Source organism: Pongo pygmaeus, chromosome 10, assembly GCF_028885625.2.
Source record: "Pongo pygmaeus isolate AG05252 chromosome 10, NHGRI_mPonPyg2-v2.0_pri, whole genome shotgun sequence".
NCBI lineage: Eukaryota > Metazoa > Chordata > Mammalia > Primates > Hominidae > Pongo > Pongo pygmaeus.
The window spans coordinates 126476428-126491372 of NC_072383.2; positions in this window are offsets into that span (position 1 = coordinate 126476428).

Genomic DNA, 14945 nt, shown 5'->3' on the forward strand with positions numbered 1-14945 from the left:
TTTTTTCTTTTAATGTGCATTTGCTTAATAGGCAAGTTTTTATTTAAATATCAGTTGAGGCTCTCATGACTTTGAGAAATTTATCAGAGTCATGGCCATTTTTTTTTCTTGGTAGTTAAAGATGCATTGAGTAAGGCTGCTGGCATTTACTGAGATGAGGAAGACTGGGAGGGGGAGGAGCAGGTTTAGGAAAAAGGGGTGAAATAAAGGGCTTGAGAAGGCGTGTCCCTGTGCTAGGTGGAATAATGGTCCTCTGAAGATGCCCACGACTGAATCCCCAGAACCTGCGAATACCTTACTGTATGTGGAAAATGAGACTTCGCAGATTTGCTTAAGAAAAGGATTTTGCTATGGGAGACATGATCCTGGATGATCCATGGGCCACTGACATGGTTTTGATCTGTGTTGTCGCCCAAATCTCATGTCAAATTGTAAATCCCAGTGTTGGAGGTGGGGCCTGGCGGGAGGCAGATTTCCCTCTTGGTGCTATTCTCATGATCCTGAGAGAGTTCTCCTGAGATCTGATCATTTAAAAGTGCATGGCACCTCCCCCTCCTCGCCTCCCCCAGCCCCTGCCCCCGTCTCCGCCTCGCCTCCCCGCCCCTTGCCTCCCCCCGCCTCACTTCCCCCGCTTCACCTCCTCCCAGCTTGCCTCAACCCCTCCCACCCCCCGCCCCCGCCTTGCCTCTCCCCACACCTGGCGTCTACCCACATCCCCCACTGCCCCCGCTTTGCCTCCCCACCTCCGACCGGACCCCACCCGACACGCCTTGCCTCCTGCTCTTGCCACGTCAGATGTGCCTGTTTCCCCTGCACCTTCCGGCATGATTGAAAATTTCCTGAGGCCTCCCCAGAAGGCAAGCAGATGCCAGCATCATGCTTCTTGTACATCCTGTGGAACTGGGCGCCAATTAAGCCTCTTTTCTTTATAAATTACCCAGTCTCAGGTATTTGTTTATAGCAATGCAAAACTAATGCGACTCACACAGGGACCATGTGATCCCAAGGCTCCTTGTAAGAGCGGGCAGGAGGCTCAGTCAGAGAAGGTGATGCGAGGGCATGAACCAAGGAATGTGGTGCCTCTGGAAGCTGGGAGAGACACGCACATGGATTCTCCCCTAGAGCCTCCAGGTGAAACGCAGCCCTGCTTGTACCATAATCTAAGGACTTCTGACCTTTAGAACTATACGATAGTAAGGCCGGGAGCGGTGGCTCACGCCTGTAATCCCAACATTTTGGGAGGCCAAGGCGGGCAGATCACCTGAGGTCAGGAGTTCGAGACCAGCCTGGGCAACACGGTGAAACCCCATCTCTACTAAAAATACAAAAATTAGCCAGGCCTGGTGGCACATGCCTATAGTCCCAGCTACTTGGGAGGCTGAGGCAGGAGAATCTCTTGAACCCAGGAGGCAGAGGTTGCAGTGAACGGAGGTTGCACCAGTGCACTCCAGCCTGGGCGACAGAGAGAGACTCCATCTCAAAAAAATAAAAATAAATAAAAAAAAGAACTACACAATCATAAATTGTGTGTGTCTGTGTTTAGGCTGCCGGATTTATGGTGATTTATTACAGCAGCAACAGCAAATGAAAATGGTCTCTAAGCACATTGCTCCCTGAATGCTGCAGATCACATTCAATATTAAGAGATTTCATTGGCAGATGGGCCAGGAGTACAGCCATGAACAGCATTTTTATGGCATCAGGTAATAACAATAAAGCTAATCTTCATATGGTGCTTCTTACGTGGGGAAGATACTGTTAATATTGGCTCATTTAGTTTTCACAACAAACCTGTGAGGCAGGCGTTTGCACCATTCCCAGTGGCAAATGAAGAAACTGAGGCCCAGAGATGTAGAGCACATGTCTCCAGGTCGCCCAGCTGGCAGGAGAGAGAGATGGGATCTGACTCAGGCTGTCTGGCTCCAGATTCCAGGACCCTAACCACTGCCCTGAACTGCCTCTTCTGGAAGACTGTGTTTTGAATACAAAATTTGCACTCACAGAATCAAAAGTGACCTTTCATAGAATTTCACCAAGTGATTCTCACAGCGTATAATTTCTTAATTAGGGAAATTATATCCAAAAAAAAGCATATGGGGGACTTGCAAATACATACTCTGAATTTACAAGACTTAGCAAAGGCTATCCAAGTGGAGTAATTTACAACGACCTTTGAGAAATATTAGCAGAACCATATGCTTTTGTAGTTACTATTATTATTAACCTGTATATACATATAATATGCTATATCATTTTATTTATTTATTTTTTGAGACGGAGGCTCACTCTGTCGCCCAGGCTGGAGTGCAGTGGCATGATCTCAGCTCACTGCAACCTCTGCCTCCCGGGTTCAAGCAATTCTCATGCCTCAGCCTCCCAAGTAGCTTGGATTACAGGTGCACGCCACTATGCCTGGCTAATTTTTGTATTTTTTGGTAGAGACGGCATTTCGCCTTGTTGGTCAGGCTGGTCTTGAACTCCTGACCTCAAGTGATCCGCCCACCTCGGCCTCCCAAAGTGCTGGGATTACAGGTGTCAGCCACCGTGCCCTCGGCCATAATATGCTGTTTTTAAAATGCTTTTATCTTAATTTCCTTTAAGTATCCTCAATCATCTTAATTTCTTGGCCCAGCAAACCCTTTTATCTTAGACATGACAAAGGTCCTGTTTATTCCAAATTAGATGAATTGTTCATGTTTTCTGCATAAGTAATGGACTCTAATGTAGCTTTATAGAACTTGCAAAATAGTTAATGACCATTGTTGGTTTAGAGTTTGATATAGAGACATGTGAACCACCTACAAATGACTTTGTAAACAGTTTAAATATATTTCACTGCACCTGAGTAAAAATTGCCCTTTTACTATTCTTATAATTGTTATTACAAAAGCTGTTTAAATTACTGTTTAATTGCATCTGAACTACTTAAATAATTTAAGGTAAAATTAGACTTTTAATGTGTGACTAAATCTCCTTAAGATCCTAACCTTCATCTTAACCCTCTCCCTTCTCCCCTTAGCAATTTCAGCACCTAACATAGAGGTAACCAGCAATAATGGTTGAGGATAAATCACGTTGTACTCTTGCTGGGTATTTTTTTCCATACAGATATAACCGCGTGTGCTATTTTGGAGCTTGTTTTTCATAGTACACACAGGATGCCTCAGTTTGCACCACTGTCTCCTTGCTAAGTGGTATCAGGAACTAAAGTGGCATTTTTATCAGTGGCTTAAAATTCCTCCTTATCAACTACCATTGCCAGCTCTGCCACTTTTGGGGAAGCTGGTGTGGCAGGCTCTGTTTTCCTTCCCTACTTCTGTTCTTTATCCCAGAACTGAGGAGAAGGGGCATCTCTGGAGCATAAAGGAGGCTTGGAGGGTCCTTGCTCTGTGCAAAGCCCCTCCCAGCCAGCCAGCTTCCCTTTAGAGCCCTCCTGATTAATTACTCACTCGTCTGTCTCCTCTCGCTGAAGTCACTACAGCTAAGCCAAGCTGTAGCAAAGATTTGGATCTAATATTCAAAATTTAAACGTAATTCCCCCTCCTAATGCCTAAAAGTGTTTCAGTTTGGCTCCAGTTCTTGAAAGTGGCCTTTCATAGAATCTCACCAAGTGGATTCTCACAGCAATAAGGTGCCATCTCTGCATTTGACTTCAGGGCGAGCTTATTTGCACTGAATAAGCAGAACAAGTTCAAGGAACAGAGGCTATTTCCTGGGCTTTGGGGTGGCCTGAGAGAGTAGGCACACATGCCACCTTCCCCAATTCACCTCTCTGTATATACGAAGGATAATAATTCCATCTTTAAATGTTCCAAGTAACTAAGCAAACTTGTTGGGAACATTCCTTCAAGCTTTAAGAGGGAAGTCGCATCCTATCAGATAGATCTTTATTTTGTACTTCAAAACCTAATGAAGAAAAATCCTTTCCTACTCACGCTTCCCCGATGTGGGGTGAGAATGAAGTCATGCTTTGGCAAATGTGGTCCCTGAGACCATCTGTCCCTTGGGCAGCGTCACATACCTGCCCAATTCCTCCTCCTCATAGAAGCATCTGGGTTAAATAAGTCTGCACAGACCAGCTGAGAATTTGGGATTGTTTCTTTCCGCTGAAGACTTAGAGATCTTTGCTTTTGTTCTTATTTTCTACGTTTTATTATGTCCTATTTGGTTCTCTTCAATTCAAAAAGTGTTTTAAAATAATCAGCCTCTATCTTGTGCCAGGCTTTGTGTTCTAGGGACACTGCATAGGGACAATTTAAGCCCAAGAGCAGCCCACAATGTGCTCACAGTCCAGGGAAGAGATGCCCATGTAGACAAGAAAGACCCACAAGCTTGCAGAGCCACACTATCTGGGATTGCCACTGGCTTTTCATTTTACTAGCATGAGTTTCTCTGAAGTTGTTCTCTATTTATAGTACTTTCTCTTTGGAGCATCAATTGAGTAGGACTGAATGCCTAATAAATTAGCCAGCCTGGATGTGACAAGATTTTCTCAAATTACAGTAGGTCATCAGCCACCAGTGTCATTGCCATTGGCTTTTCCTTGACCAATCGTCATTGCTGATAATTAATTACAGCTCCTAAATCCAAGGTATCATTATAGAGATAATAAATAATAGAAAGCTTCTCTGTTGGATTCTCTATTTATTTTATTGTGAATTCCCCTCCCTTCCCTTCTCCCAGAGAGTTCTTGGAATGGATTGTATGCCAAATTCTAATTCTCATTCTTAGAACTTGCATACCTGTTTTTCTCTCCTACTCCAGAACAATTTTTTTTTCTTTATATTGTCTATTATTCCAACACTAAAAGGAAATAATTCAGTTCATTGACCTTGGTATGGGCAGAATGTTAATTAACACTGGGAGAAATGCCAGAGTGCCTTCAGGTGCCATCCAAGAAACAATTGTTTTACTTTTAATTGCAAAGTTCTTCATAGAAAGTAAGGATAAGAAGCAGGTCCTCACTGTTGAATCAGACAGCTGAAAAAGGGCCAACTCTGGGGATTGGCTTTCTTAGCCAGGGCGTTCTGCTAAGTAAAAGCCTGGTTCTGAATTTTTTTTTTTTTTTTTTTTTTTTTTTTTGAGACAGAGTCTCGCTCTGTTGCTCAGGCTGGAGTGCAGTGGCACGATCTTGGCCCACTGCAACCTCCGCCTCCTAGGTTCAAGCGATTCTCCTACCTCAGCCTCCTGAGTAGCTGGGATTACAGGCATGCGCCACCACATCCAGCTAATTTCTGTATTTTTAGTAGAGACAGGGTTTCACCATGTTAGCCAGTCTGGTCTTGAACTCCTGACCTCAAGTGATCCGCTTGCCTCAGCCTCCCAAAATGCTGCAATTACAGGCATGAGCCACCGTGCCCAGCCTGGTCCTGATTTTGTTGTGAATTGTGGTTTTGATGCAACAGGAACTCATAGGTAAAAATGGTTGTTCCCAAAAAAAGAACTGTTTTTGATCCTTGAAGAGAATTACTGAAATTACTGAATAAAATAAATCAAATAATGTGTTTAAGGGAACACAATCAAGGTTTCTGGTTCTTACTCTGCAACAAAGATGAGAGACTGGGCTTGTTGCTCTTTGTTTCTCTGGACCTCATGTTCCCTTATCAGAAAAATGAGAGAATGGGTAAGTTCCAGGTGTCTCAAGCATTTGAGGGGAGATATGTATCCAGTGTTGTACTGATCAAAGCCAAACTCTCCCACAGTGAACCCTGGAAGACCATGCAAACTATATCTCCATCTTGGAGTTTCATGAGGTGTAATTAAAATATTAATGATCCTGAAAGAACTGCAAGAAAGAAACTTGTTTAAAAGTGCATGATTCTTCTTTCATTTCATTCACTTCCTTCTCAAATATTTTATAGGAATATAAAAAAACGGATGGATATGAATGGACTACATGCCTAAACTATGGTAATTCAAGTCAACAACCCTATTGTATCACTTTGCTAGGGTTGCCATAACAAAGTACAATAAACTGAGCTGCATACACAACAGAAATGGATTCTCTCACCATTCTGCAGGCCAGAAGTTTGATATCAAGGTATTGGCAAGGCCATGATCCCTCTGAGGGCACTAGGGGGGTCTCTTTTCCAGTTCTCTCTTCCTGAAACCTGGTGAACTTTTGGCATTCTGTGGCTTGTAGCAGCAGCATAACTAGAATTTTTACATGATGTTCTTTCTGTGTGTGTGTCTTTGTGTCCCAAAATTTCTCTTTTTCTTAGGACACCAGCCATCTTGGATTGGGGTTCCATACATCTGCAATGGCCCTAGGAGAGTCAAGATTTCAACCTATGGGTTTTGGCAGGGGACACGGTTCAACCTGTAACACAAGTGCTCAGCACGTTTTCTCAGGTGGCTTCTGTGTCCTGCCTTTCCACCCCCTTTCCCATCTCCCACTTATTTCCAGCCTCCAGCACCTCTACCATGGATGTTCTGCCTTCCAGTTGGTCTCCTGGCATGTCCTATCAGCTCCTTTAATCTAGTGGCCATATTGCACCTCATAGGCGCTTTCTAAATTGCAGATCTGATCCTCTCCCATCTCCACCTGTGCTTTGGTCTCCCTCAGTCTTGTAACTCCTCCCTGGCTTCCCACTGTCCTTGGGATGAAAACTTCAAATCCTTAGCTGTGTGTGCTTCTGCAGGCTCATCTTTCACTGTGTTCTACCACCTGCCTCCAATGGTCCCGCCATTCTCCGAAGGCCTCTGTCATTTCTTTTGCACATGCTCTTCTACCTGGAACACTGACCTCTTCACCAGCCTCTGCCTGGCATCCTCCAGGCACTGACTGTTTCTCCTAGGGGAGCTGGGAACATGTCTGCTTTTTATCTGCCATATCTAAAGCTCCTGGCTTAATATGTGGCAGAAGGTAGGAGCCCAATAAATATTTGTTGAGTGAGTGAATGAAAGAATTAACGAATCACCCAAACTCTGTACTAGATTCCAGAGATAAAAGGAAGAATTGGATTTGATCACTTTCCATGAAAGACAGATGGGGAAGCTATGGTCATAATGTGTGTGCTGATAAACGTGTTCAGAGTATGGTCACTAGTTGTAGTTCTAAAAATGGAGAGGCAATTGCCTGTGGGACAGAGAAAAAAGTGTGGGAAAGATTCCAATGAATGCTTCATTTGAGCTCAGCACAGAAGAAGAAGTCAATGGTAGAGTGGGCCATGTTTTTATTTGCCTGGCCAACATCCCTAACTAATTGTTCTGGGAATAACATTAAATCAGTTTTCCTGGGGGAACTTTTTCCCTCAATTCTTTGGTCCATTTGGTTCTGATGGTGCAAACTTATATGACTGTTTTCAGACTTGGCCACTAATTCGATGAGTATGTGGACACCAGGCTTACACCTGAGCTGTCCAGGACAGACCCTACCCCTTCCTCCTGAAAACAGCATGTGCCACAGCCCTGGTCTTCAGAGTCGAACATCCAAGTGGCTTAGTGAGTTGTTCAGGAATGGACACATAGCCCAGTTTTGGTTGAAGAGAATCAGGGCCACAATATCTTGAAGTGGCTCTTCTTGAGCTGCTGGTGTCTTTTATAAGAATGTTAAGAGGCAGAGAGACAAAGTGAACCAAGCCAGGAAAACTGACCATTAGATGTAGATCATCCACTCTTGTGAATTATAAAGTCATCGTCTTTAATTTTACATTCAATATTTAACTTTCCCAGTCACACATTGTTTTACTCCATCAACTTTACCCTTTGCCTAATGCCATGACCTTAACTTTATTTTTCTAAGAATTGCCTTTTGTACTCTACTGGAAAGTCAAAGCTTTATCTTAATTTTATGGCAAATGCTCCTTCAGATTTAAGAGTAATCCCAGATGATCAGGGAAATTAATGAAGTCACATGCAAAGAGGACCGATTGCCACCCACTTGGATGACATGGGCCAAGTGTGAGATGAGCCGTCTTCCGGATGCAGACCCCAAGTGTGAGATGCGCCATCTTCCAGATGCAGATCCCACCAGCTCTATCTGTTCTGTGATGTCACACATCGGGATATTTGCAAGCTTTCTCATGCAGGGATTGGCGAATGAGACAAGCAACCTGCTTGTGTGCATGGAATCTGCACTATTCACGTGGACCTTTAAGAAACTTATAAAGACAATCTCCAGCCTCACTCACTTTTCTGGTTTTTAGAAGCAGCAAGAAATAACACAAAAAATTTGATGGCATTTAGAAAATTGCAGTGGTGTGCTTCTCTCTACACCAAAGCTGCCTAAGCTTTATAATTCCACAACTCTTTTCTGCAACTCAATTTAGGTAGTTAACTCACTATCGGCTGCATGTTTTTCATGTTTTTTCCCCTAAATTTTCCGTGCAATAAATTAATGGCTCCATTTGTACAATTACAACTAGTGACATAAAGTTCTGGATGGGGTCTCTATGTTCTGGACTCTTAATTTCTCGTCCATTGGAAATCTGTTCCTGGAAACAGTCCCGTTCGTTTCCGGAAAGTGTTTTCCATTTATAAAAATGCTCTGAATCACCATCTGATACTGAGTCATGGGTATCTTAGGGAGAAAATCTGTCTGAACACATCGCTCCCTGGTTTCAGGGAGGTGAGGAGACAGGGGCACTGAGGTGAGGGCTGATTAGCATTGAGGTTGGATGGGTCCACTTGATTCCACAAGCAGAATCACTGGTTTTTGTCTCAGAGTGTGGATGGGTCTTGGATTTTTGCTTTGTCTCTTTAATCCTACACTCAGGAACTAAGCAGTGTTTCCTTGCCAGCTACTCTGTTACCTCCCATGATGCACCTGACTTCTGGTTTTCCAGCCAGGGTCTGAATGTGCCAGAGAATCCAGCTGGGTATCTTTACACACCAGAAGAGCCACTGGCCAGAATGGAAGAGGAAGAAAGTCACTTCTGCCTTAACAGCACATCGAAGCAAAATAAAAACAAACACCAGTCTGTAGAATGGCATGGCAGCAAAACAAGCCGAAGAGTTGGCAGATAATGTTTTAAAAACAATGTATGCCCACTTTGGGAGGCTGAGGCGGGCGGATCATGAGGTCAGGAGATCAAGACCATCCTGGCTAAAAATACAAAAAATTAGCCAGGCATGGTGGCGGGCGCCTGTATTCCCAGCTACTTGGGAGGCTGAGACAGGAGAATGGTGTGAACCCGGGAGGCAGAGCTTGCAGTGAGCCGAGATCACGCCTGGGCAACAGAGCGAGACTCCATCTCAAAAAAACAAACAAACAAAGAAACAAAAAACCGCATGCCACTAGGTAAAGAGGGTCACACCTGTAATCCTAGCACTTTGGGAGGCTGAGATAGGAGGATCATATCAGGTCAGGAGTTCAAGACCAGCCTGGGCAACATGGTGAAACTCCATCTCTACAAAAATTAAAAAATAAGAAAAAAATTCGGTGGACATGGTGGTGTGTGCCTATAGTCTTGGCTACTCAGGAGGCAGAGGCAGGAGGATCACTTGAGCCCAAGAGTTAGAGGCTGCAATAAACCATGATTGTGCCATTGCACTCTAGCCTGGGTGACAGAGCAAGACTGGGTGACACAGCAAGAACCTGTCTCAAAAAAAAAAAAAAAAGTGTATGCTTTCTTCACTGCTGAAAATGAGTGATTCTTTTATACATCCAAAGGTATGTTATCTTTAAACATCGCAACTTTATTTTAGCCGTTTTGTATGGTATCCTTCCAAGAAGAGTTCTGTATTTGCAATTTTGGTATCTGAAGCAGAATACAGTGGATACACATGCACGTGTGTGAGAGTGTGTGTATGTTTGTGTGTGTGTGTGTGTGTGTGTGTGCGTGTGAGTGTGTGTGTGTCAGTGAGAGAGAGACAGAGAGAATGTCATGGAGAGTCTGGGTTATATTTATTTTAATGTTTTTAAGCACAGTGTTGGTCTGTGGAGCCACTTCTCCAAACCTGTTTGTTGTCTTTTATATACTTCTTACTGAGAAGCTCTTCAAACACTTTTCATCTTTACATCTTTCCTTGGCCATTCTTTCCGTGATGAGCCAGCTCTTTCCACTGCTCTTGGCATGTTCCTTTGGTAGGACCCATGCCGTTGAATTTGCTTCTTGTGCATTTCTTGCCTGGGAACACATAGAACATTATTTAAGAAGTTATTTAAGGAAGGATGAGAGCTTGTTTATCATGGTCACCCTATGTCCAGCACACAGGTTGCTGTGGTACATACCCATTCCATATTTGTTTCATGATAAACTGAAGCTAGTGCAAAGCAGGAGAAAAATTATTCGTGGAATCCATCAAGCTTCCCCTTGCCTAGGTTCACGAATATAAATGCATAGACTCAGTGGGTCTACCATGCCTTCTAAGGAGCTCTTAAAAGAACCCTCCTAATTGTCGGCAGTGTAATTTACAAATGCATTCCTGTGTGCCATAGATATCTATTTTGTTTGCTAAGGAATCCTCATCCATTTCTTCTGGGAAATTCTCCAGCCTTTTTCTGCTTCTAGACAGAACTTTGCTGACCAACCTTTGGAAAATCTCTAGTCCAGAGAGTCACTCAGGGTTTGCTGTGTGGCCACGAAGCTGAGAAACCCTGCAAGTCTTTTGACCACCCTAACTTCTCACAGATTTTGTTCTGCAGCATATTTTTGGTTCCTTTCCTCTTCATGAGACTTCATACATGGGCCTCATCTGCAGCTGTGTGCGTTCATTTATTTCCCTCTAAATCAATGGAGGCCACTTGCTATTTTGCTGATAATTGACTGACCTAGGTGTGGACACCTGAAGTATAGCTGAGAATCATGTGCTGATGTTTTTCCACCTTCTATGCTTCATTTCTTCCAGAAATAAAGGTTTCTCGCCATGAGAAGACAGTTGACAGGTTCTTTTGCCTACTTCTTTCAACGTATTAGAAAATTACACTTGCATGGGTCTAATTGTCCTGTAGAAAATTCAGCCCAGGAATCTACACAGAATACAGTGACAAAACACAATAACAGTGTGCATTGCTCAGAGAAAGCTCTTTTTCAAATATTTGTGTCTAATGAAATGCTAATGATTTTCTCAATTTCATTTTTCACATTTTCAAAAATCTTAAAGACACCCAAAAGAACCCACAACATTATTTGCCTTTAGAATGTAGTCATCATCTTCATAGCTTTCACTTGAAAAGGAGTTCAATTTCATGTGTGTCTGAACACCTTAGTTCCCCAAAAGAATGCTACTTCATTTGTGTCCCATAGGATATTCACTTGAAACATTTGAAACTATTAAGTTGGGGCTGGGTGTGGAGGCTCACACCTGTAATCCCAGCACTTTGGGAGGCTGAGGCAGACAGATCACTTGAGACCAGGAGTTTAAGACCAGTCTGGCCAACATGGTGAAACTCTGTCTCTACTAAAAATACAAAAATTAGCCGGGCGTGGTGGTGCATACCTGTAATCCCAGCTTCTTGGGAGGCTGAGGATCACTTGAACTCAGGAGGTGGGGGTTACAGTGAGCTGGGATTGCACCACTGCACTGCAACCTGGGCAACAGAGTGAGACTCTGTCAAAAAATATAATAATAATAAGTTGGTGCAAAAGTAATTGCATTTTTTGCCTTTGAAACTGATGGTACAAACCACAGTTATTTTTGCACCAACCTAATATAAAACCCTCCCTAGGACTTGGGTTTTTTTTTATTTTTGTAAAAAAATTGTTTTAAAAAAACCTCCTGATAAATTCTAATTTCCAAAACTGACATTTATTAAATATCTCAAGTATGATTTTACACTGCAGTGTGGATTATGCATAAGCTTCATGTTTGATTCATTTTTCTTTAAGATTAAAGGTGGTAGATGACACTTATGGGAGGGTGTTGTTTAAAATATCTTCTCCTTGCAGCTCTTCGATGTAGATTGACATCTCTAAGAACTAAGAAAAACATAGAGTAAAAAAGGAATGAATATGCAGAGGCTGTTCACACACTTCATGGGATCAGAGACGGGGTAGACCTGCAGCTCTAAGGAGGTGCTGGGATGAGAGCTCAGGGGAAAAAAGAGACAAGGCTAGAAATAGTGGGCAACCTCAGGGGATCCTCAGATACTTCAAGGCTGCAGGCTAACCCTGTGAAAGATTAGGAAGGGAAATCATGGTTTTTATTTAGGGTACAAGAAAAATAAGAGAAATACTGTGATTGTTTATTGCCCGTGTTTTTATTATGGAATTACTCTTGCTGCTGTGTCCTACCTGATATAATTTTAGTCTGGTATAAGAACATGTAGTCATGTGTGGGCGCATAGTATCTACTGTGGGCTGGAGAAATATGGAATACAGCAGGGCAGCAGAGAGAGGACATGGGATTTCTGCTTTTATATCTGTTGTTGTTTTGGGTCCTGATTTAGCCATTTCTAGCTGTGTGACCAATGGCAAGTTGTTAGAGGTCAGCTTGCACACCTAGAAATGGAATCACAATAACTGCAAACCTCAGGAACCTTACAGGAAAGTCATGGGAATCCAATGAGTTAGTAGATAAAAGCAGTAGTAGTTCATAATAGTAATACTAATAGTTAACAAAAATTAAAGTGTTATATCAGTGTAAGGGAGTACTGTTACTGAGATTAGATCTGACTTTTCCCAAGGCTCATCTTTGGATCCTATAACTCCTAGAAAATATTAAATAAATATTGAATTAATAAATTTAAATATGTATAGGTATGTGTAGAGAGAGAGAGAGAGATAAATGGATCATCAGACATTCCTAGTCCTATGGAATACAGAAATGTCCATCGTGTATGTGTGTGTATACTGTAATAAAATCCCCAGTGTTGCGAGCATAATGGAATACAGTTAGCCTAGTAGTTTCCTTTCTAGAGTACAGTGTAAATTCTTTATTTTTCTTCTCCCCTCAAACCTTCAAAATCTATACCCATCTCATCAGTTTCTGAATATACAGAACACTCCCATTAAGCAGTTGGTTGTGTTATGATTTGTAACATTTTAGGTATTTATCATAAAAACCATCTTTTCAAAAATTAGAGTATACAGTTGATAGTGGCAGGAGACAGACAAATTCCTAGACAGACAGGGGCAGATCCCCAGTGAAATCCAACCTTCAAGCCAAAGATAATTTAAAGCCTGAAAACTGAGTTTCCAGTTCCAGGTAGAGTCCACGACTGGAGTGAAAACTTTCTCTGTGCCTTTTAGCCTAGTGAATGGTGCCTTTTCTGGGCCACCCATGGACCAATCAGCACACACTCCCACATTCTGAGCCCATAAAAACCCCTAACTCAGCCACACATTGGGCTATCTGCTTTTAGGCCCCCCTCACACAGAGGGCTACCTGCTCTCAGGTCCCCTTTCTGCCGAGAGCTTTCCTCCTGCTGCTCAATAAAATTCTTCTCTCACTCTCCAGTGTCTGCATACATCATTCCTCTTAGACGTGGGATAAGAATTAGGAACCCACTGAATGGTGGGTGTGAAAGGAGATGTAACAGTAACCCTCCCTCCTGCTCACTGAGCAAGAGGGGAGAAAAAGCTGCTGGGCACACATGCTGCCCTCCCTCGTTTACCCACTGCTGTGGGTGGTGGCAACGAGCTGTAACATGAAGGAGCAGTAACACAAATGAGCGGTAACATGCCCCCCAATTTGTTGCTGCGGGTGGTGGGAAGGGGAGAGAATAGTAACAGTCCTTGGGGGGCTCAGACTTTGGGACTCGCCAGGCGAGAGCCCTATCACCCCTTGGGGCTCCACAGTTGCTGGCATCTCTGAGTTTTGGGGTGCTACCACGTTCCCCTCCTCCAGACTCCAGCACCAAGGTGGAGGCAGATCTCAGCACACCTGGCCCAGCCACGGGCTAAGCACTGAGCCACAGTGGGTGTGAAATTGAGGCTGGTAACAGTAGCTAAGCACAGCCCACCAGGCCGAGTGGGCAGAGCGAGCCCAGTAGCAAGCTCAAGAGCAGAGCAAAGCCCAGGAGAGGCGCACCAGCTGTGGAGATTTCCAGCTGGTAACGTGGCATTGAAAGAATCCTGTGTCATAGTCATTTTAAATAGTATTTAGGAATTGAAGTTCTTGAGGGTTTTCATATTAATAAAAATATATTTTTAAGAATATTCAGACAAATCCCAGGCCAAGACTGGGCATGGTGGCTCACGCCTATAATCCCAGCATTTTGGGAGGCCAAGGTAGGCAGATCACTTGGGTCCAGGTGTTCAAGACCAGCCTGGGCAACAGAGCAAGACCCCATCTCTTAAAAAAATTTTTTAATTAGCTGGTCGTAGTATTACGTGCCTGTAGTCTTAGCTATTGGAGAGGCTGAGGTGTGAGGATTGCTTGAGCCCAGGAGGTCAAGGCTGTAGTGAGCCGTGAGCACACCACTACACTCCAGTCTTGAGGAGTGAGGTCCTGCCTCAAAAATTTAAAAAAAAAAAAAAATCCCAGGCCACTAACTGGTACTCAAGAGTTATGTTTATTAAATTGCAACAGACGCACGGTGAAATGCATAATATTGGCTGGGATTCTCGGTGGTGGTGCACGGGGCAGGGATTCAGTGAGTGGAAAGGAGTCGGATCTGTTGTCTGAAGCATGTGCAGGCCATGCCTTCCCTGGAAGCTGGAACCTCGACAGAGATCCCATTCTGGAAGCCACCTAGGAAAGGACATCCCTGTGCACGGAATGGAATGGAGCGAAGTTCAGCTTCTTTGTCATTGGACCCCTAAAGGAGCCTCTCACTGGGTCCTGGGCCCACCCACCAAGCATGGAAGAACATTAGCACTTCAACGTTGCATTGATAATACCCATTGTTAGTTCCAGTGTAAGAAATTAAGGTGCTTTTAGAAAAGAGTAAGGGTAAATAAGCCACAAGGAAAACAAAGCAGGAAACTCCGTATGATTTTATATTTTTCTATTCTCAACTCAAAGCAGAGGCCCCTCAGAGATGAACACTAGGTACAGAACAAGACTCCTGTCAACCACACTTAGTTCAAGCTGAAGGAACCCGGCCTCTCTTTGCTAAT